The 23521-nt window shown below is 43.1% G+C and overlaps 1 non-coding gene across 1 annotated transcript; it reads left to right on the forward strand.

The window, feature by feature from the left end:
- Positions 1-18047: 18047 nt before the first annotated feature.
- Positions 18048-18209, forward strand: LOC144696212 (U1 spliceosomal RNA). Its single transcript, XR_013580124.1, has one exon. It is a non-coding gene; the product is annotated as a U1 spliceosomal RNA (small nuclear RNA).
- The last annotated feature ends 5312 nt before the right edge of the window (positions 18210-23521 follow it).

Consider the following 23521-nt stretch of genomic DNA (forward strand, 5'->3'; position numbering starts at 1 on the left):
TTTAATAGCGAACACTAATCTCCACAAACTTTGCTAAAAATCAGAGCCTGACAGACCACAAAAGGTTGAAGTCAAAACCAAGTAGGTTTAGACGTAAAGCCCTGGACCTCACAAACCCAAGAAATGTGTTGCCATATTGGGGATACACGGAAATTAAGCTATCACTATTTATGAGGGTGGATTTCTGCACGTAGACGAGTATAGATGCAGTGAAGCGCGATTGGAATCCACCTTGCGTTGGCAGGAGTTATACAGTGTATATACAAACCCAGGCAAATTATTTTATTCATTCTTGGGATGTGGGTGTCACTGGCTGGGCCAGCATTTATTGCCAATCCTGAATTGCCCTCGAGAATGTAGTTGTGAGCTTCCATCTTGAACCACTGCAGTCCCTGTGGTGCAAGTACATCCACAGTGCTGTTAGGGAGGGGATTCCAGGATTTTGACCCAGTGACAGTGAAGGAAGGGCCATATATTTCCAAGTCAGGATGGTGGGTGGCTTGGAGGGGAACTTGTAGGTGGCGATGTTCCCATGTGTTTGCTGCCCTTGTCATTCTAGATGGTAGTGGTTGTTGGTTAGGAAGGTGCTGTCTGAGCAGTCTTAGTGAGTTGGGGGAGTCAGGAGTTGAGTTACTCGCTGCATAACTCCTAGCCTCTGACCTGCTCTTATAGTCACGGTATTTATATGGCTAGCCCAGTTCAGTTTCTGGTCAATGGTAACCGCCAGGATGTTGATAGTATGGGCATTCACTGATGGTAATGCCATTGAATGTCAAGGGGCGATGGTTAGATTCTCTCTTGTTGGAGGTGGTCATGGCCTAGCACTTGTGCGGTGCAATTTATTATGTGCCACTTGTCAACCCAAGCCTGCATATTGTCCAGGTCTTGCTGCATCTGGACATGGACTGCTTCAGTATCTAACTCACTCATCAATGACTGAAACATTCTCCTATCCTTTGTACTGTCCTTTTTTAAAAAATAGAAAGTCAAACATTGTTTTTTCTTACACAATCTGTAGTTTTGGTAACAATAACTCAGAACATAATGACTAACGTTAGATTTGATTCTGCGATTGGACAGCATTTGTTGAACAATGAGATGAAGGAGCATAAGTAGACATACAAAGTGTCCATTGAACGTAACCTCAAACTGTGAACCTGCAAACACATGGAACATCAAGGATCTGTAACGCATGTCACACTGCTCTTAAGACACGATAGATACCTACACAACTACACATAGGTAAATGAATCATCACTGGACGTGGTGCCTCCCGAGTTAGAAAATCTCAGACCCCCTCAAATCAGATTGATTAGCCAATGCATCCCCTTTTATGATACTCTTTACAAAAAGGTCAGAAGGCAAGTTACTGTAGTACTGTCAATGTACCATCAACAGTGAATGAAATCCGTTTACTGAAACTGCCACAAAATGCTAATGTTGTACCACTCAAATTGAAATGAAAGCTTGTTTTTAAAAAAGACAGTGTATGCACCAGTACAGGAGACCAAAGTCATGGAGGCTCTCAGATGGCTCAAACAAAACAACACATTGTACAAGGATACAATAACCTGTATGGATTGGGAGAGCCATTGGGAAAATGCTGACCTATAGAAAGCAATAACTCATTGTCCATCCGAAATTATAGCTACAATTCAACCAGATGATGTACAACGCACAGATGGACCACCAAATACCATTGCAGTTATTTACAATCGTCATGAACTGTGTCAAACGATTATCACGGTTTGTGGCCTTTAGCAAGGAGCCACAACTATAACAAAATTGATATTCCCGATGATAGGGATTGTTTTTTTTTCATGCAGTTTCTGTCTTGCTAGCTGCAGCACTTAAAATAAATGGATTTGGACAAACATTTGTACACAGATAAGCCATGCCGAAGAAACATTGATCAGTTTTTGATTGAGATCAATATAGGCAGTTTACAATCCATGAATTTTTGAAGAATCCTTTGATTCTGTCTTATCTCACAATAGTCTTTGCTTTGAAGTCCATAAAGATCCAGATCGTTGCCATCAAAAATACACAAAATTTGAAATGTCTCTGGAATATTGAAGAACACCTGATTTCAAAATTCTATTGAATAAAATGTTATAATGAATAATTGAATAAATGTAATAATCTAGTTTAACACTGAGTGCATACCTCCACCATACTTAATGTCCTTTTCATTTGTCCTTGTAAATATTTTTCACACCTTCCTTAGGCTCTTGATAATCATTTGAATATTGTGGAGATCAGAAATGCTCAAGCATGGACTAACCAAGATTCTACAAGTTTACCAGAATTTCTGTTGTTCAATTCTATCCTTCTAGAAATAAATCCTAGTGTGGGGTTTGTTTTTTCTTATGCTCTCATTACCCCTATGATCATTACTTGCAGGACTTGTAGTCAGTGACTCTAAAGGGGATGCAGGAGCACAGGTACCTGGGTGTACATGTACACACGTCATTAAAAGTGGCAGGACAAGCTGAGAGAGCAGTTAATAAAGCAAACAGTATCCTGTGCTTTCTTGATAGGGGCACAGACTACAAGAGCAAGGAGGTTATCTTGTATAAGACACTAGTTAGACCTCAACTGGAGTACAGCATACAGCTCTGGGCACCGCATTTTACAAAGGATGTGAAGGCATTGGAGGGAGTGCAGAAGAGGTTTACGAGAATTATTTCAAGGATGAGAGACTTTAGTTATGAAGGTAGATTGGAGTTGTTGGGACTCTTTTCTCTTTTGGAGAATAGGTGGCTGAGGGGAGATCTCATTTAAGTATTCTAAATCAAGAGGGGCCTGGACAGAGCAGATAGGGAGAAACTATTCCCAGTGGTGGAAAGATTGAGAATGAGGGGACACAGATTTAAAGTAACTGGGAAAAGAAGAAATGCTATATGAGAAAAAAAAATCACACAATGAGTGGTTAGGGTCTGGAATGCACTGCCTGAGAGTGTGGTGGAGGCAGGTTCAATCAAGGCATTCAAGAGGGATTATTGATTATTTGAAAAAAAAACAAATGTGCATGATTACAGGGAGAAGGTCGGAGAATGGCACTAGGTGAAATGCTCATTCACAGAGCTGGTGCAGACACAATAAGCCAAATGGCCTCCTTTTGTGCTGTAACAATTCTGTGATTTATCTCTTCTCCCAGATCTCCTGTTATGGAACCTCACTTAGACACTGACCTTCCAACGAGCATGTGGCCTTCTTATTCTTCACACTAAAATGTACGCTTCACACTCATCTATTATCTGGCACTTACATGCGCATCTTGAAAGTTCATTAATGTCTTCCTGTGTTTTGTTGAGGTGCTGCACTGTATTAACTGCATCCCTTGCATCCCTTACAATTTCAAAATTTGCGGAATGCATTACTTTTAATTACCAACCCAAAATGTAATGGTAACAACACCAATCCCATCTTTTGCCAGAGTAACTATCTTTAACTCCTGCAATGTTTCCTGTTAGCCAGCTTGCTAATAATTATATCACTCTCAAACACGTCAAGGAATACTTATTAATGGAAAGATATGAGATTAAGGCAGCATTTAACCTTCATATCTCGTGTCTTTCACCCCCATGAACTTCCTTTGGTTCCCTCTTACTACACCCAATCATGGGGTGAAGCTAAAGGAGGCTGAGGGACAACATGTCAACAGGTTCAGAAAAACTGAAATTAATCTATTCAGAAATGAAATGTGCACATGGTTTCAGCTTCTTCAAATCCGAGGATTTGTAAGTGGAAATCTAATGATAAGTATCCAACTGTTTTCAATTGAACCATGCTAAGCCCAGTGTTCTGACAAGTTGTATAATTAAGGCAGTAGAGAGGCCTCTACACTGTATAGTGGGCGGGGGGAGGGGACATGTGAGAGGACATGTGGTAAATTAAAGGGAAACGACAGGGTAATAGAGCAGGGTCGCAATTTGAGTAATGGTAACCAGTGTGGCAGGAAGGGACAAGGGTGTACCAGCAGATAAGGCCAGAGATTACAAAAATGGTAGAAAAGACAAATTAAAAGCTCTGCATCTGAATGTGCGCAAGATTCAGAACAAAATTGAGGAATTGTGAGCACAAACAGAAGTAAATCTGTATGACCTGATGGCCAGTAGTTGATTGCAGGGTGCCCAAGGCCTGGACCTGATTATGAAAGGGGATTTGACCCTTCAGAAAGACAGGAAGCTGGGGACAGGTGGTGAGGTAGCTCTGTTAAATATGGATGATATTCCTACAATAGAGAGAGACACGACCTTAGCTCAATAGATATGATGCAAAATCAATTTGTGTAGAGATAAGAAATAGGAGAACTAAGAGGTCACTTGTGGGAGTAGTTTAAAAGCCCACTAACAGTTGTTACACTATAGGACAGAGTACATGGTAAAAAAAATAAATGGCGTGTGTAAGAAAAGGACTGCAATAATCATGTAATCTACATGTAGGAAGGATAACTTGCTGCAACTGTAGAGAGCCTTGGCAAGACTGCATCTGGAATACTGTGCACAGTTTTAGTCTCCTTATCGAAGGAAGGATATACTTGCCATAGCTGGAGGCAACAGAGGTTCACCAGACTAATATAAAAACAAAAAACTTCACATGCTAGAAATCTGAAATCAAAACAGAAAATGCTGAAAATACACAGCAGGTCTGACAACAACGAGAGGGAAACAGAGTTAACGTTTGAATCCATGAGACTTCTACAGAGCTGGAGAGGTAAAAATGTGATGGGTTTTATGCTGTTGGAAAGATTTGGTGGAAGATGGTGTGCAGCAGGTGGAGCAAAGTAGGAGATGAGGAGAGATTAAATGACAAAGAGAGTAGTAATGATAGTATTAGAGACCAAAGCCGATGTTGGTAGCAGCAGAATGATCAGCCCTGTCTGAAGCAAGATGATGCATTAATAGCAGAACAACGGTCAGCACTTCCTGAAAGCAAAACTTAACAAAAAGATACAGACTGGCATTTGGGGTTGGGTGGGTGGCGTCGGCAAAAAAAATCCAAATGGAGGACAGAGTTCGTGGTCTGAAGTTGTTGAACTCAATGATCAGTCCAGAAGGCTGTGAAGTGCCAAAATCGGAAGATGAGGTGCTTTTCCTCCAGTTTGCTTGACCTTCACTGGAACATTGTGCAGGCCGAGGACAGAGGATGACAGCAAGATGGTGAATTGATACGGCAAGCGACAGAAAGGTTGGGGTTTCTGCTTGTGGACTGAGAAAAGGTGTTCCGCACACCAGTCATCCATTCTGTTTTTGGTCTCCCCAATGTAAGCAGCGAATGCAATAGACTAAAGTGAATCAAGTGCAAGAGAAATGCTGCTTCACCTGGAAGAGGTGATTGCGGAGAGTGGTGGTGAAGGGGCAGATGTTACACCTCCTGCAATTTCATGTGAAGGTGCTGTGGGAAGGGGATGAGGTGTTGGGAGTGACAGAGTGGCCCAGGCTGTCAAATTGCACATTGATCTCCTGGCCTTTGGATTCCTCTCTACCCCACCCTTGATTTCCCCACTTGGTGGAAGCTCCTCCACAAACAGATGTTGACACTCAGCTAGAGACACAAAAAAAAACTACTGAACAATGAGAGAGGGGGGAGGGGGGGGCAGAGATTTTAAAAATGCTGACCAATGAGGGAGGGGGAAAAACCAATCCCAAGGTAAATACAGTAACATTTTCAAATGGCACACGATCAGACCTAAAAGCTGCAGGAATCCCCTCCATTTGGAACACGATTTGCTCTGTTGCTCCTTTGGGGATATAATAAACTCTGGGCCACCGTCCAGACTCTGGAGCAAAAAGGCAGCAAACAGAACAAGAGTAGAAACGAAAGTCGGAGCTTCAGCCCAGACAAAGCGCAATTTTATTTCAACAATATCTCCAACTCCTGCACACAAAAAAAATGTTTTGGTGAACATTTCAATCATGAAGCGGCAGAGCCGCGGTTACATTGCGGAAGGGCTGGAAAATCGGATTTGCAAAAAACATTGTCGAATGGGGCAAAAAATGACGTTTCTCAAGTTAAGCAAAGGATTGATCGTATGATAATGGCGCAGTGTGTAAGGACAGGGAAACGTCAACAGAAACCGTAACACACACACACACACACACAACAAAATAGGTCGAGTTAACGTTTCAGATCGAGGTGGGATTTCATCAGAAATGTTGAAAGATAGAAATGGAGGAGCTATTAAGTCAGTGGAAAGGGCAGGAAGAACAAAAGGAAAGGTCTATGCAAGACAGGGGAGATTAAATACTACAAGATTTCATGATGCAACAGCCAAAGAGAGTGGTAAATGGGTATAGTTAGGAGGAGCAAAACTGTCCAGACGAGGCTATGTAACAACCACCTGAATGCAAAGAAGGTATAAAGAGACAAGACTAATCCAGCAAAGCAAAAACTAGAACAAGATGGAGGCAGAGGTTATGATCTAAGATTGTTGAAACCAATAATATCAAAGCCAAATATTGCAGATGCTGAATCTAAGGTTATTGAACTCAATGTTGATCCCAGAAGGCTGTAACGTACAAGTTGAACGATGAGGTGCAGTTACTCGAGTTAATTGAGCAGGCTTACAACGTTCCACAAAACAGTTCACCATGAAGTTATTATCGATATTCCACCATGTGTTAAATAAGTGACCATTGCAAGAAGGAAAACACCAATACCAGCCTTTCCAATGTCTAACACAATCATATTTGTACAACATTTCAAATACCATAAAAGACTGTAATAAAACTAACCAACCCATTTCACAGGTATGTAAAAACAAAGCTGTACATGGAAAAAGGGAAACAAGAATAGATGGTATGGTGCAAGCAAGCAGCATGGAAGTCACACCACCTCTGGACAACATGCTGCACAGTGTCATGAAATGCATTGATCTTTTGTCTCCCTGGGGGCTAAATTTGCAGTCTGTGTAGATTGTAATATTTAAAAGGTGCAGGGTGTTCCAATGCCTGTTACAATGATTCCTGCTGAGTAACAAGGGTGGGACCCTATTGGGAGTGTTTTGATAGGTCCCCAGCTAAGTTCAAGGCTCAGTACACAGCTCGTCTTGAAGCAGTCAGTTTCAAGAAGTCAGCTTGCAAGTGTCACAGACACAGGGACAGGAACAGGTCTCAGTCAATTTAAAGAAAGCTGTGGGGAGCAGACCTTAAGTGGGCTGTAGGCAGTGGTACTCTGCTTGGCATGGCCATAGATCTGAAAGTATGCTTGTGAGCTAGTGTTGGACTGTACTGGGGAATCCAGGGAGAATGAATCTCAGAAGGCGAGATTGAAACCCTGTAAGGTGGGCTATTGTTGAAGTGCCCAAGTGGGAGTGACTTTTGGAGAGAATTCCAAGGAGAGTTCTTCAAAGGTGGAGCTGGGAATCCCTCATGGGGCAGAGTTTTAATGAGATTGTTTGACTGGTGTTTACTGATGTCTGGGTGGGTTCTTGAGAAATCCATGGGCTGTGTCTTGGTTGCCTCTGCCATTTACTCTGTAGTGTGGTGTGTTCGACCACAGTTCATTTGTTAATTCACATGTACCGCATACTTACCCTGAATGTTAGAGTGTAAGACAGATTTGAAAATGTTTTATCTTTCTGAACTTGTGTAGTAATATTTGTTTTTGTTTGTTCAAAATCCAAGGAATCTCGTGGCTTTATTCCAAAAGAAAGTGTCTTGAATCTCAACCTTTATCTACAAAACGTTATTAGTCCCTAACCAGATCTCCCCCACATCCCAGGGTCTGGCCAAGGATTGTCACAACAGCAATGCCCAAATCTTATTCTGAGAAATGGCTGTGAACAGAGTGTGGAAAGAGTCAGAATTATAAATGAAAAGAAGGGACATTAATGAAGATAGAGCAATGTTTGGTTTAGAAACCAGGCCCACTCTTTTCTGTTGCAATGTATCCAACACAAACACACACACAGCCCTCCCTTCTAGCTGTTTTCTGGCTCGGACTCACTCTTTAATCTTCTCTCTGCTCTAAATCACAATAAGGTAATAGCAATTATAGTCTCCACTTACACATTCAAATATATTTTATTTCCTCGTCTTCCTCAAGTTACATTGACCTGAACCATTCAGTTTTGCTTCCCTTTCCACAGATGCTGACTAAGTGTTTCCAAGAGCTTTCAGTTTTTTTTCAGATTCCCAGCATTTTGCTACATTGTTTGAGTGTATATGTGCGCGCACTTGCACATGGTGATCATGTCATACTGGAGTAATGCAATTCCTTCTGGAGTCTGCAGTCAAATGAGAAGGATGAGGGTTTGCAATTGATTTTATCTTGTCCATGATCAGTTGCAGGCCATCTGGAGCATGCAGGTTGACTCAGAGTGGCCAGGGCAGGAGTTTTCCAGGATGTTGTGTCTGCAGCTTCCCTTTTTTTCCCAGTCAGTTGCTGGATTCCTGACATTCAACATAGGAGTGTCTGGTCATATAGTACATTTCCAATTGCACTACAGCCACCTCCAATGGATGTGCTGCATGGCTATCATCTTACATGTTTAGAAGGATGCCCAGCCATGACGAATGCTTTAGAGAAGGTGCAAAAAAGATTCACGACCATGATTCCAGGGCTGAGGAACTTGAGGTGGATAGATTAGAGAAGCTGGGACTGTTATTCTAAGTGATGTGAGTCCCACACTTCTGTGCAATCGAACCATTCCTTAGCTGAAGCATTGATTCTTCATTTGGCTACCCAACATTACAAATATCACTAAACCTCATGTCTCAAACCTGCTGCAGTCTTTGACAGAACCTCTAGCTCGTAGATCTGGGATTAACATACGGTGTATGGTAAGTCACTCACACAACAGCTGAAATAGATCCAGGAACCAACCAACTTCTTCCCAAAAAATATACTTTATTGATAAAAATTTGCAAAAGAAAACAGTTCAAGTTTGACATCATATTTGAGATTGTTATCGTAAATTGGTCATCAGTGTAGTCATTAGCACATTCAAGGTTGTTCAGTAAGTGCTGCCCAATCACGGGATCACATCGGACAGTTTTGCAAGTGTGGGCTGGTTGTGTACTCTGCCTATTATGAGCAACCAAAGGAACAGGCTGTTTGATTCCATCAGCTAATCGCTGAGACATATATGGTAGTAAAACTGCTTTTTAAGTGAAACATTTTGCTGCCGGCGGGCAGTAGGCATTTTATTTTCAACTGTGTGGTATTTTGAATCATTCATCTCTAGCATAGCTAGAATTTCATTCTGCAATATTCTACAGGTTGAGTATCTGTTATCCGAAATCCTCGGGGCCAATCGCATTTTGGATTTCAGATAATTTTGATTTTCAGGATACCACATATGGAACTGGGCCTACTTACATTACAATAGTCCAAGCCTAAATTGAATAAAATGGCCAGGAAAGTAAGATGTATCACTGAATAATAAATGCAGGGTACCTGTCATACTACCCATCCATGGCAATTCTGCTTGTAGGAGAGGGTTCAGAGTGTCGATGTTCTCTCCTGGGAGGCATTCTTGAATACTTTCCCCAGCTTCATTTGCATCATCAACATTGGCTTTTCTTTCATAAGTTTGTCTTTTGATTGACATTATTTCTTGCTCACTTATAATTGCACATTCTTCGAGTGCATCTATCAACCTGTCACACATCTTAAGAATATCATCCATGGACACTTTCTCTACTGGGTTCACTCATCAACACTGTATTTATCAAGTTGATCTTGATGTAACACCATTCCTGCAATCTCCCTGTCAGTCGAAGAATGCACATTGAGAGCATTGTTAACGGTGTTAAACACTTCTTCAATATCCTCAGCCTCCAGTGTATTCACACATTCCATTCATATGCATCTAGAATACTCAAGGAGCTAGTTTACCAGAATTTTTTCCCTTGTTCACATGAAAATCTTCAAAGTTCTTTGTCAATATTATCGTTTCGATGAACACTGTTGCAGGCCAAAGGTTGTCCCACCGTGGTTCGGTGTCTTTATCAACAAGGCACCACACATTAGCAGATACATAGATGGTGTCAGGGGGAGCTGGTGGTATAGTGGTATTGTCACTGGACTAATACTCTAGTGACCCAAGGCCATGCTCTGGGGACCCAGGTTGAAATCCCACCAAGACAGATGGTGAAATTTAAATTCAATCAAAATGGGGAATTTAAAGTCTGATAATAGCCATGGAACCATTGCTTATTGTTGTAAAGACCCATCTGGTTCATTAATGTCCTTTAGGGGAGCAAATCTGCTGTCCTTACCTGGCCTACATGTGACTCTGAACAAGGACAATAAAGGCTGGTCTAATCAGTGATGCCTACGTCACATGAGTGAATATTTTAAAAACTGTAAACTCCTTTTGGAAGCCTTCCACCCCCCAGGCCTCTGTCATAGCGCCAAATATACTATTCAAGAAGGAGTCTTTATATTTACATTTCATGATCCGAAAATTACCTTGGTCCATTGACTGAGTTAATGACATTACTTTGGGGGAAAAGTAAACAGCGAAAACATTGTTCTTCACCAAGAGTTCAGCAGGAGAATGTGCTTAACCATTGTCCAGGAGCAACATGATTTCACAGCTACCCAACATGCCTCTGGTACAAAATGGTTGTGAAATCAATCAGAAAACATGTCCCTGGTTACCCTCATTGGCAGAATAGTGAACAGGTAATGTCCGAATCCTTTTGAAGCATCTGGGACATTTGCTCTTCCCAATTACAGACAATTTACATTTGCATGTGCTGGCTGCATTGGCACAACCAAGGACAGTCAGCCAGTCCTTAGCACCCTTAACAACTGCTGGTTGTCTCCTCAGCTGCTGTTAGCATTTTCCTCGGGGTGTATCACCAGAGCAGAGGTGTGTGTTGATCACTGAAACAATTGGGGAGGGTGCGGTTACATGAGGCCAGAGAAAGCAGTCACAGATGAGGCTGTGATGGAAGGAGCAGTGGATGGATGCAGAGCCCGGGAGGGGGCAACATTCAGACACAGGCATTCAGCGTTTCGAGAGGCACTGGCGGAAATTTCCCCACAGTCAGTCCGCCTCTGAGGGACAGTCAGTAGCCCTGAACAAAACTACTCCGCGGGAACACGGGCCTAGCATTTGACATCCTTTCCTTTTGCCCAGGATGCTTCATTTTTGTCACATCATTGTCCCACTGTACATTCTGAAACTGAGATGCATTTCTTCCAAGTAGCACACTCCGATTTTAAAGAAAGCCTGACTGTATAGATAATTCCACCTCCTCCACCACCATCACCCCACCCCCACCCAAGTAATTCAAACCCAAAACATTGAACACTGATCTTGTTGAATTAATGGGTAAAAACGATCAAGTCATGACTTGTAATATTTGACATTTGTTGAGCAAGGTGACTTGTGATCCTCAGCAAGAAAACATTGCAGAATCATCGGTGGCATTTTAAATTGCAGAAAAAATGTAAGGTGCATTTGGTGAGCACCCTGGCCAGGAGCCTCTTAGACCTGAGTACCTTTTCCACCCAGTCTCCTCTCTCTGAGGACCCATGTGAAGCTGGTTTGCCAGTCAAAACCCAGCTCCCAGCTTCACATCGCAATGCTGGTTATAATTCAGCATCATTTTGGCAATTGTCCCGGGTTACTAGCTCAAAATAACCTGACGTGGTCCCTCTTAATGTGGATCTGTGCAGAGATTTAGGTGAGAAAGGGATTCAACGTCAGTGTGAAAGGCTGATGAGTCAGATGGGGTTCAGCGTCTGTGTGAACTGGGTCCAGAGGAGATAGGACACTTGGAGTAACTGGTGAGCTAATTTTGGATAAGCGGTATTTGTTGATAGTAGAAATGTCACGTTGTCTCTCCCATTTCTAACAAAACCTTAAATCCGATAATTCTGAAGTATAAAAGGAATTAAAATTGCTAATTCTTTTCTGCAGGACAGGCTCCGAGGAAATGCATAACCAATCTTCCACATTTGAGTTTCCTGTTCATGCTTTTGTTTATTTATATTTTCTTAGAACCTACATACGAATTAGGAGCTGGAGTAGGCCACTCAGCCCCTCGAGCCTGTTCTGGCATTCAATAAGATCATGGTTGATCTGAATGTAACCTCAACCCCATATTCCTGCCTGACCCCCGATAACCTTTCACCTCCTTGTTAATCAAGAATCAATCCATCTCTGCCTTAAAACTATTCAAAGACTCTGCTTCCACCGTCTTTTGAGGCAGTGAGTTCCAAAGACTCACCACCCTCTGAGAGAAAAAAATTTCTCCTCACCTCTGTCTTAAATGAGAGACACCTTATTTTTAAACATTGACTCCTAGCTCTAGATTCTCCCACAAGAGGAAACATCCTCTCCACATCCACCCTGTCAAGACCCCTCAGGATCTTAAAGGTTTCAATTAATTCACCCCTTATTCTTCTAAATTCCAGTGGATGCAAGCCTAACGTGTCCAGCCTTTCCTCATAAGACAGCCTTCCCTTTCCTGACATTAGTCTAGTAAATCTTCTCTGAAATGCTTCTAACTCTTTTACGACACTCTTTAAATAAGGAGACCAGTACTGTGCACAATACTCCAGATATGGTCTCACCAGTGCTCTGTACAACTGAAGCATAACCTCCCTACTTTTGTAATCAATTCTCCTCACAATAAATGATAGCATTCTATTAGCTTTCCTAATTACCTGCTGTAACTGCATATTAACATTTTGTGATTCATGCACAAGGACACCTCTGAATCTTAGCTCTGCAATCTCTCACCATTGAGATAATAAGCTTCTTTTTTATTCTTCCTGCCAAAATGAATAATTTCACAATTTCCCACATCATACTCCATTTGCCAGATCTTTGCCCACTTAACCTATCTGTTTCACTTTGTAGCCTCATTACATCCTCTTCACAATTTAATTTCCTACCTATCTTTGTGTCATCAGCAAATTTACCAACCATTCCTTTGGTCCCTTCATCCAAGTCATTTATATAAATTGTAAACAGTTGAGGCCCCAGCACTGATCCCTGTGGCACACTACCCGTCACATCCTGCCAACCATAAAAAGACCCATTTATGCCTACTCTCTGCTTCCTGTTAGCCAGCCAATCTTCTACCCTTGCCAATATGTCACCACCTGCACCATGAGCTTTTATTTTCTGCAACAACCTTTGATGTGGCACTTTAGCAAATGCTTTCTGGAAATCTAAGTACAGTATATCCACCGGTTCCCCTTTATCCTCAGCACATGTGATTCCTTCAAAAACTCTAATAGATTGGTTAAACATGATTTCCCTTCTGCAAAACCATGTTGACTCTGTATGATTCCCTTGAATTTTTCTAAGTGCCCTCCTATAACATCTTTAGTAATAGCTTCTAATATTTTCCCCATGACAGATACTAGGCTAACTGGCCTATAGTTTTCTGCTTTCTGTCGCCCTCCCTTTTTGAATAAAGGAGTAAAATTCACTATTTTCCAATCTACTGGAACCTTCCCCAAATTTAGGGAATTTTGGAAAATTAAAACCAATGCATCAACTATCTCACTAGCCACTTCTTTCAAGGCCTTAGGTTGAAGTCCATCTGGAACTGGGGATTTGTCAGCCCCCAGCCCCAACAATCTGCTCAATACCACTTGCCTGGTGATTGTAATTTTCCCAAGTTCCTCCCTTCCTTCCATTTCCGGATTTACAGCTATTTCCAGGATGTTACTTGTGTTCGCTATAGTGAAGACCTAAGCAAAATTGTTTAATTCATCCACCATCTCTCTACTTTCCATTATCAAATCCCCACACTCATTCTCTAGAGGACCAACACTCACATTGTTAACTAATTTATTTAAATATTTATAGAAATTCTAACTACCTGTCTTTGTATTACTAGCTAGCTTTCCCTCATACTCTAATTATCTCTCCTTATTAATCTTTTTGTCATTCTTTGCTGTTCTTTATATTCTTTCCAATATTCTGACCTGCCACACGTCTTTGCGTAAGTATATGCTTCCAAGTGAAAATTATTGTTTGCGCCATAAGTTACAAAACCTGTTTTCACAAAAGTGAAATGTTCTTGAGGATACAGCACTTTTGGATTCTCTACAAGTTTTGACACTGATTCAATGGAAGATAATGAACGAAGAGATAAGACAACATTATTAATTTGCACTATGTTAGGCTAGTTAATCAGTGCGCTGTCTTTCACACATATCGATTATGCTCCAACCCGGAAATGAACTGCTGACCCTGTGATCACAAAAACTCCATTCCTGTAACATTGTCCAGCTTTGCCCAGACTTCAGCCCGACTGACACACTCAGCCATCACTCTGACTCCAGTCCTGACTATTACAATGTTCTCATCGCCAGTAACCCGCCCACCGCCCAACATAAACTTCAGTTCATCTGTAACTCTACCGCTTATATCCCATCTCTTGCCAAGTCCCTGTTACACATCATCCCCGTCCTCACTAGTCTACAGGGGAACGAAGCGAGTGGCCTGTCAGATCCTCAGTCAAACGGAATCTCTGTCTCTGCTTCCCGCCACACTTACAGACACTAGTCCTTGTATATGGGAGCTAATGGCAGCGGCCTTCCTTTGCCTATCTTATCTAAACCTGTCATAATCTTGTCCACCTCTATTAGACCCACCACCTTCGCTCCGGGGAGAACAAGCCTAGCTTCTCCAACCTAACCTCAAAACCAGAGGGGGTTAACCCCAGGGCCACCCAGCAATTCAAAGAGAAATTTGGGCGGCACAGAGGGGTGGGACCAGAAAGGAAGGGAGAAAATGACTTCTCTTTTAAAAAAAATATTGAAGGAGACAAACTGAGTGAAGCGTTGAGAATGCCTTGGGAACAGGCCGGGACTGTTTTGCAGTGAGGATGGCTGAGTTTTGGAGAAAGCAAAATGAGGAGACAGCCTGAGAGGTGAGGGAGTGGCGCCACCAAATGGGGAATATCCATACTGCAGGCAGCATTCCTCAGCGAAGTCTGCTGAGCGAGTCTGCCTCACACCCCATCACCCCCACGACCACACCGTGACCTCCAATAAACCCCCTGCCGTGTCCCCACTAACATTATACTGAACCCCAATAATACCCCGGTGTCCCCAGGAACATTATCCTGAATCCCAATAATACCCCGGTGCCCCCAATACCATTATCCTGAACCCTAATAACCCCCCATCCCAACAACATTACCCTGAACCCCAATAATTCCCCGCCCCCACTAACATTATCTTAAACACCAATAACCCCCGTCCACACTAACATTACCCTGAACCCCAATAACCTACCAGTGCCCCCAAAACATTTTCCTGAACCCCAATAACCCCTGCCCCCAATAACATTACCCTGAACCCCAATAATCCCCCAGTCCCCTCTAACATTACCCGGAACCCCAATAACCACCCCTGTTTCCCAACTAACATTACCCTGAAAGCCAATAACCCCCACATAAACCCCAATAACGGACCTTTTAATTTTCTCCTCGGATACTCCCCAGGGCTCTAATCGCCTCTCCTGGAGACAAAAAACAAAAAACATCAGAAACAACAGAAAATGCTGGAAAATCTCAGCAAGCCTGGCAGCATCTGTGGAGAGACAGACAGAGTTAATGTTTCGAGTCTCTATGACCCTTCTTCAGAGCTGCATTTAGCTTTTACAATAAACAACATCTTTGCGACTCCAAAAACTTCCTCAGCAACCTTACCCCAACCACCAAGTTCTCACTGTTGCACCAAGCGGGAGAGCCTGGACAAACTGCTATCGCCTGACGAACTGACTAAGGTCCTTGAGTCCTTCGAGAAGTGTAAGACTCCTGGAAGCAATGGCTTACCGGCTGAGTTGCATTCGCCTCTGTGGGACTGGATCAGCCCAGACCTGCTAGAAGTGTACGAGAGTATGCTCCTGGCTGGTAGCATGTCAGAATCCATGAGGAAAGGCATCATCACCCTCATCTACAAGCACAAGGGGGAAAGAGAGGAAATTACAAATTGGCAACTCATCTCACTGTTGAATGTGGACTATAAGATTATGTCCAAGGTCATCGCCAATTGGGTCAAGTCTGCTCTGCAGTTGGTGATCCACCCTGACCAGACCTGCACTGTGCCCGGCAGGAAGATCTCGGACAGCCTTGCACTGCTCAGGGATACGATTACCTATGTACAGGACAGGGGTGTGGATACCTGCCTCATCAGCCTGGATCAGGAGAAGGCCTTTGACAGAATATTGCACACCTACATGGTGGATGTGCTCTGCAAAGTGGGGTTTGGGGAGGGAATCCGCAACTGGATCCAACTGCTCTACACTAACATCAGTAGCGCAGTCTCAAATCAATGGGTGGGAATCAGAAAGTTTTCCAATTAAATCTGGAGTCAGGCAGGGCTTCCCTCTCTTCCCTGTTCTGTTTGTGTGTTGCATAGAACCCTTTGCTGAGTCCATCAGGGCATAAGAGGAGTGACGATCCCAGGCAGTGGAGGCACTCAGGTCAAAGATTCCCTGTACATGGACGATGTCACTGTCTTCTGCTCGGATCTGCTGTCGGTGCGCAGACTGATAAACATCTGCGACCAGTTTGAACTGGCCTGGGGAGCCAAGGTAAATCATGGGAATAGTGAGGCCATGTTCTTTGGGAACTGGGCTGACTGATCCTTTGTCCCCTTCACCGTCAGGTCAGATGGCCTGAAGGTGCTGGGGATATGGTTCGGAGGGACCGGGGCATGCGTTAGAAACTGGAAGGAGCGAGTGTCTATGGTGGAAAGAAAACTGGGCATGTGGCAGCGACTCTCCCTCTCCATTGCGGGTAAGAATCTGGTCAACAGGTGTGAGACACTCTCGCTGTTGCTGTACGTGGCGCAGGCCTGGCCCATTCCAGACTCCTGAGCGATGGCGATCACCTGAGCCATCTTTCGCTTTATCTGGAGTTCGAAAATGGATCATGTCCACAGGGATGCCTCTAGATAATGGGGAGAAAACGTGCCCAACATTGCCCTTATCATGATGGCCACCTTTGTGTGCGGCTGCATCAAGCTGTGTGTAGATCCTGGGTACGCAAACACCAAGTGTCACTACGTGCTGAGGTTCTACCTGTCCCCGGTGTTGCGAAGGATGGGTCGGGCTACGCTGCCGCGGAATGCTCCAAGTAGTTGGACCGTGCCGTACCACCTGTCCCTTGTGGAAAAATTTATGCAGAGAAACTCCTTTGACCACAAGTCCATCAGGCAGTGGTCGGCACGTAATGTTTTAGAGGCCCTGCAGGAAAAGGAGATGTTGGATCCTGTCCAATGGTTCTCCGAGCAGACTGTCAAAGTCATGTGGCAGAATAGTTCATCGCCAGAACTTTCCAAAAGGCACCAAGGTGCCTCCCAATCAGATCCTTCCTACACGCCAGGAGTCTCACCCTCCCTGCACCTTGCCCTCGAGGTGGCTGTGTGTGGTACGGGGGTGGCAAGAGACTTTTGTTCACCTCCTTGTGGATAGTGCCTTTACAAAGAAGGTCTGGAGAGAGATGCAGTGGTTTCTGTCGAGGTTCATCCCGAGCAGAGCTGTGTCACAGGACTCTGTGCTCTAAGGGCTGTTCCCAGGGACACACACCGAGACAAACACCAACTGCAGCTGGAGGATCATCAACTCAGTGAACAACGCTCTTTGGTCTGCAAGAAACTTGTTGGTCTTCCAGTGCAAAGAGTTGTCCCTGACCGAGTGTTGCTGACTGGCACATTCCAAGGTCCAGGACTATGTGCTGAGAGACACACTAAAGCTTGGAGCAGCCGCCGCAAAGGCGCAATAGGGAAAGGTCGCTGTCTAAGACCTTTCTGTCATAGTGCACCGAGAGACTGGGAATTGTATCGACCCCTCGGGCTGTCCGGCTCACATTGAATGTATGCAGTGAATACTAAATGTATCATAATTGTATTGAAGCACCCTCAGAGTGCAACAGGATGTATGTTGATAACTCCAATACCATTGCACTTTCCGACTGTCTGTAATGACCATATTGAAATAACTGTAATATTCATTGATTGTATTGAAGCAGCTCTTGATCCATGTCTAAAAGTTGAATTTGATTGCACTTTTTGTGATGGCGATTTAGAAATGTTTTGTAATGTTCTTCCAGATATTTAATGAATAAAGTATATTTGTCCAAAAAAATATTGTTCTCCCAGGACGAGGTCAGCCCATTGCACTTCGAGTGTGCTGACACCTGCGATGTCCCCAAATGCGGGATTCTCGACTGTAAAATTTGTGGGAGCGGGAGGACTGCATTTGCGCTCTCCTCTGATTAACTAATTCATGTCAGATTTTACTGTAACATATTTGTTCACCAACAGAGACCGTTGTTGCATGTACTACAAAGTACTCGAAAAATTAACACATAAAGGACACATGTATATGGAGAAGCAAATAGTGTTAACGTTTCGAGGTCCAAGATCGCCAACATCCGCAGTGTTTTGCTTTTATTTTAACGCTGGCATTTGAGGTCGCTCTGCACTCACTGCATTTATCATGATTTCCTCTCTGCTTGTGTACTAACGTTCATCGGCCAGCAAAGGGTGGCATAAGCAAGAGAAACGGTTTTGAGGAAGAGACGCTTTTGAAATTCATTCACCCAGAAACAAATGATTCCCCCATTGCAGCAGCGAGCTGCTTCTAAAATGTCTTTAGGCTTTTAACTCCCAATGCCAAATCGGCTCCTGAAATGATCTTTTTCATTTTTCTTTTATTATTTATTCAATTCCCTTTTGAACAGCATCTGGTTCACAGAATGTGAGGGGGCAAGATAATATCATTGTCGTCTACACAGGCTGAACACGTCAGGATCAACAGCAGAAGAGCTAAAGGATCCCCAAAAGATATTGGGCGACTGGTGCAGAATCAGGTTCAACTTCTGTCTTCATCAATTAGAGTTCATGTCATTTCGACAACACCCTCCATGCCCAAATATCCGTCCCTGGCCTGCTGCAATGTTCCAGTGAAGCTCAACGCAAACTGGAGGAACAGTACCTCATCTTCCGATTAGGCACTTATCAACCTTCCGGGCTTAACATTGAGTTCAACAACTTTAGCGCATGACCTCTCTCCCCCATCCTTAGCCCCTTTCCGATCCTCCTTTTTTCTAATAATTTGTCATTTTTAAAATATATATTTTTAAAATATATTTTCCTTTTCCCACCAATTTCTATTAATGTTAAATTTATTCCATCCATTGTTTTATCTCCAGTTTTTAGCCTATTTCGATCCCTTCCCCTCACCCCACACCCACTCGGGCCATTTGTCACTTCTTCGTCTTGCTTTCTACCCTTAATGCCACCATTAGCACATTCCTTAGATAATATCATTACCATAAAAATCCTTTGTCCCTTTGTCTATGACATGTTTGGCAATCTCTTCTTTGCCTCCACCTGTCACTGGCCCTCTATCCAGCTTCACCTGTCCCAGCCCCATCAACCAGCTTATATTTCACCTCATTTCTATTTTTCTTTAGTTCTGATGAAGAGTCATACGGACTCGACACTACAACCATATTCATCTTCGCAGATGCTGTCCGACCTGCTAAGTTTTTCCAGCTATTTTTGGTTTTTTTTACAGAATCCATAGACCATTTCATCATCAGGTGCAGAGAAAAGGGGACGTTCTGTGATTTTTCAAATGCAGAGCTAGCAGGCAGAATTGCTGAGTTGGTGATCACATCCACTCCCATGGAAGGATTCCAGGAAGATCTGTTAGACAAGCTGAAAAGGTGTAGCATTCAAGAGCGGCTGAAGAGGATGGTTGTAAGTACAAAGTGACCCTCACAGTTTGATTAAACTTACAGGTCCAAGGTACAACCCAGTTGTTGAAGCACTCACTAGGAAACCCAAACCTAGCAGGACATGTGGAGGGTGTGGCCTTTTGCATGCACCAAGGAAATTCCCAGCTTTTCATCGATTCTGTAAGGCATGTGGCAGAAAGGGCCTTTGGCAGAGGCTGTGCACTTGAGCAAAGGCTGATGCAGCTACAAAGAGCCGTGTGCTGATCCAAACAACCCGCTTGCAACAGGTAGTTTTCAGCAATGAGGATGGCCAGCTGGTATCCCGCCAGAAACATATACACGAAGCAATTGACAAACAAGAAAATGACGATGTGCACAATGAGATGGAGTGTGAAGAGCACCTATTTCACACCGTCAATATTATGGAAAGCATTGATGCCATCTCACCATCTGAAGTGTTTGCCAAGATTCGAATTAGCTGCCCTAAGAAAGTTGGTAAGGATTCATTATTGGTCAAGATTGACACAGGGGCAAGTGCCAACATGCTACCCCTACTAATTCTAAAAGACACATATCTGCAGACATGGCAAAACCCACTGCTGTGAAACACTCAGCATACAACAGCTCACAAATTCCATGTGCAGGATCATACTCCTGGACTGTAAGTACAGTCAATCCTCCTGGTGACACAGATGTTCTACATCATGGAGACTCCAGCCCAGAGTCTCTAGGTGTATCAGCATGCCATGACCTCACACGAGCAACAATCCATGGAATCAATCAGACCTCACAAGGCAGATCAAACTCATAAATGACGCCTGTCACCTCAGATCATGAACTAAAAGCGAAATATCCAGGATCTTTAGACATAATTGTCAATTAAAAGTGAGCTGCAACATTACGCTTGCAGGAGAATGCAAGTCTGTCAATTGATCCAGAACATTTTGTGCAAAACAAATGCTAGCAGCTACAAGAAGAAATGGTGAAAGGTGACACTACAGAAACTGTGGAAAACGGATGGCCTGATTCAATTCAGTATCTCCACAAGCACATAAGATCATTTTGGCCATATTGGGACAAGTCAGGCACCTCCCGGTAAGTCATTTCTAAAGGCAGGCAGCCGATCAAACTGGAATCTTTATGACCTGATATTAGCTTGATCTAATGGCCCAGATGAATGAATGACTTGCACAGTGAAATCCCTAATTCTCAAATGTAGACAGACCAAGCAAGATCTACCCATTGCAATGTTACATCCAAGAGTGATACCTTTAAGTGGAATTATTCTATAACTGGCACAGATCTTGTTAGGTCGACCAATGCATACCAATTTACGGATTCTTACCCATTCTACTGTCTCAAAGACTAGAGAGCAAGTTTTAAAACTGCACGAGAAGACGGCCAATGTCTTGATAAAAATGTGGGTACAGAGCTGCCAAGTTTACAGTTGGGACAAGTTCACATCCAGGGGCCCACAGAAGGGTACGTGGCAACCAGCCGAGGCATCAAAGATTGGTTCAGAACCAGGGTCCTATGAAGTAATGACACAAAAAGGCACAATGGTGAGACGTAAGTGAGGAGAAATCAGATCTATTCCAGCTCCTCAACCACTGGACATTCCTATTGACTTTAGGACAAGATCCCTAATGAAACCAGAAACATTATCCAAGTCTCAGAATCGGGCAGGTCACTGTGAGCAATTAAATACACCTCCAGATAAAGTTACCATCATAGGATCTGGGTGTACCAGCAGATTGCCTTTACCCTTCAGGGACTCATAGATTCATCTGTTCTATACGCTGATGTAATGGTAACTAAACATGAACATGTATTGTAATTAGTTACACTTCTTTGGAAGGGGTTAAAGTATCTTTAAAAAGGAGGAATGCTGTAATATGCCTTTAAGAGATAGCTGCCTATCATCACTAGAAGGGAAATGTGTCATGCTACCTAGCTTTAGTTTCACTTTTGATATTGAGCAGAGCACACAACAGTCAGTTCTGCTGCTGATGCCTTCAAGCTTTCTATCCATGTATATCTGTTCCCATGTTCCTCATCTCAATAAATGAACCCACAGCATGTTTACACAATCACTTATGTGCAATTGATGCCTTTATATCATTGTAAAATCACCGACATGGAGTGCAAGATAATGTACCTGTACAGGCGAGCAAGGCTCCCCGGTGTCCCTAGGTGGTTCACACAGTGAATGAGGGGGAGAGAGCACTGTGTAAGATAATGTACAGGTGAGTGAGCCTCAGTGCAGCAACTCAGTATCTGGTTTTCTTCAATATTTGTGCATTTTCCCCTCAATTATTTTCTGTTTTATCATTTAATTTTCTTTTCCCCAGACAACGTACCAGGGAATGTTTGATATGAAATGAGAATTGTAAATCTATTTGCAAACTGTTTGTGAGCATACTGAATTGCCTCAGAATGTCATAGCCAGGCATTAAACATCATAGAACTGTGTTGCACTTTATGTGATGTCAAATTGGAACTGTCGTGTAATTTACCTTAACTTTATGAATAAAGTTTATATTTTGAAAACAATAGTATTACAGTTTCTAGTACCTGTCGAACAGGAATTGACGTTTACCTCAGTCTGGGTCATGCCTGCAGACAGACCGAAGATGTTCTGCAAAGCGATCACCCAGTCTCAGTTTGGTATCTCCAATGTCGATGTGACATCATTGGGAGCAGCAAATGCAGTAGACCAAATTGAGGGAGTGCAAGTGAAGCACTTCTTCACTTGAAAGGAGTATTTGGGCCCTTGGACCGTGAGGAGTAGGGGGGACTAAAGGGACAGGCATTGCACCTTCTGTGATTGTATGCGAAGGTGCCATGGGAGGGGGCTGAGGTGTTGGGAATGATGGAGGACTGGACCAAGGTGTCCCAGAGGGAACAGTCCCTACGGAATGCCGACAGGGGTGGGAGATGGAGTGAGGATGCGTTTGGGGGATGGCATCATGCTGGAGTTTGTGGAAATGGCAGAATTTTTTAAATCCTCTCTGCAGCCTCCCCAGTTCCTCTATCCTTTTTAATAATAAATTGACCAGAGCCACGTGCAGTACTGTAAGTATGATCTAACCAATGTTTGAAATAAATTTAGCTTAACTTCCCTAATTTTCAATTTGATCCCTTCAAAAAGAAGCCCTCCTGCTTGGTTTGTTTCTCTTCAGCCTTTCCCTCCCCAGTATTGACTGACTGACTGTTTCTCTCTCTCTCACACACACACACGCACACACACACACACACACGCAAGCACACATGCACATATATAGACACATGTCATCCATTTATAAATTGTGTTTCTGATTCTGAAGTTCAAACCATTAATGCAAATTATCAACAACAGTGGGCCCAGTACTGATCCTTGTCAAATACTATTTCCCACTTTCTGCCACTCTGAATAACTACCCTCTGCTTTCTACCTGCTAGCAATCCATTCTTCCCTTCTCCGCTGACTCCATATTCTCTGACTTTATTCAGTAGCCTATTGTAAGAGGCATTGTCAAAGGCCTTTTGAAAATCCAGGTAACTCGCATCTACTACATTACCATTGTCTACTGTCGCTGTTACCTCTTCCAAAAAAATCATAACTTTGGTCAAGAGAGATTTTCCTTTTTGAAATCCATGCTAATGATTTGTTTCTTTTTGTTAGAAGTTCTTCCTCTCTCTAGTAGGGATTGCATTATTTCTTCTAGCACCAACATTAGTTGACTGATCTACTATTCCCTGGGTACATTCTGTTCTGCCTTTTTAAGAACATGAATTACATTTGCTCTCTGCCAGTCCTCTAGCACTACACCTTTTCCTCAAAAACATATTTCAAATCT

The sequence above is a fragment of the Cetorhinus maximus genome, chromosome 21 (assembly GCF_964194155.1).
Source record: "Cetorhinus maximus chromosome 21, sCetMax3.hap1.1, whole genome shotgun sequence".
Lineage (NCBI taxonomy): Eukaryota > Metazoa > Chordata > Chondrichthyes > Lamniformes > Cetorhinidae > Cetorhinus > Cetorhinus maximus.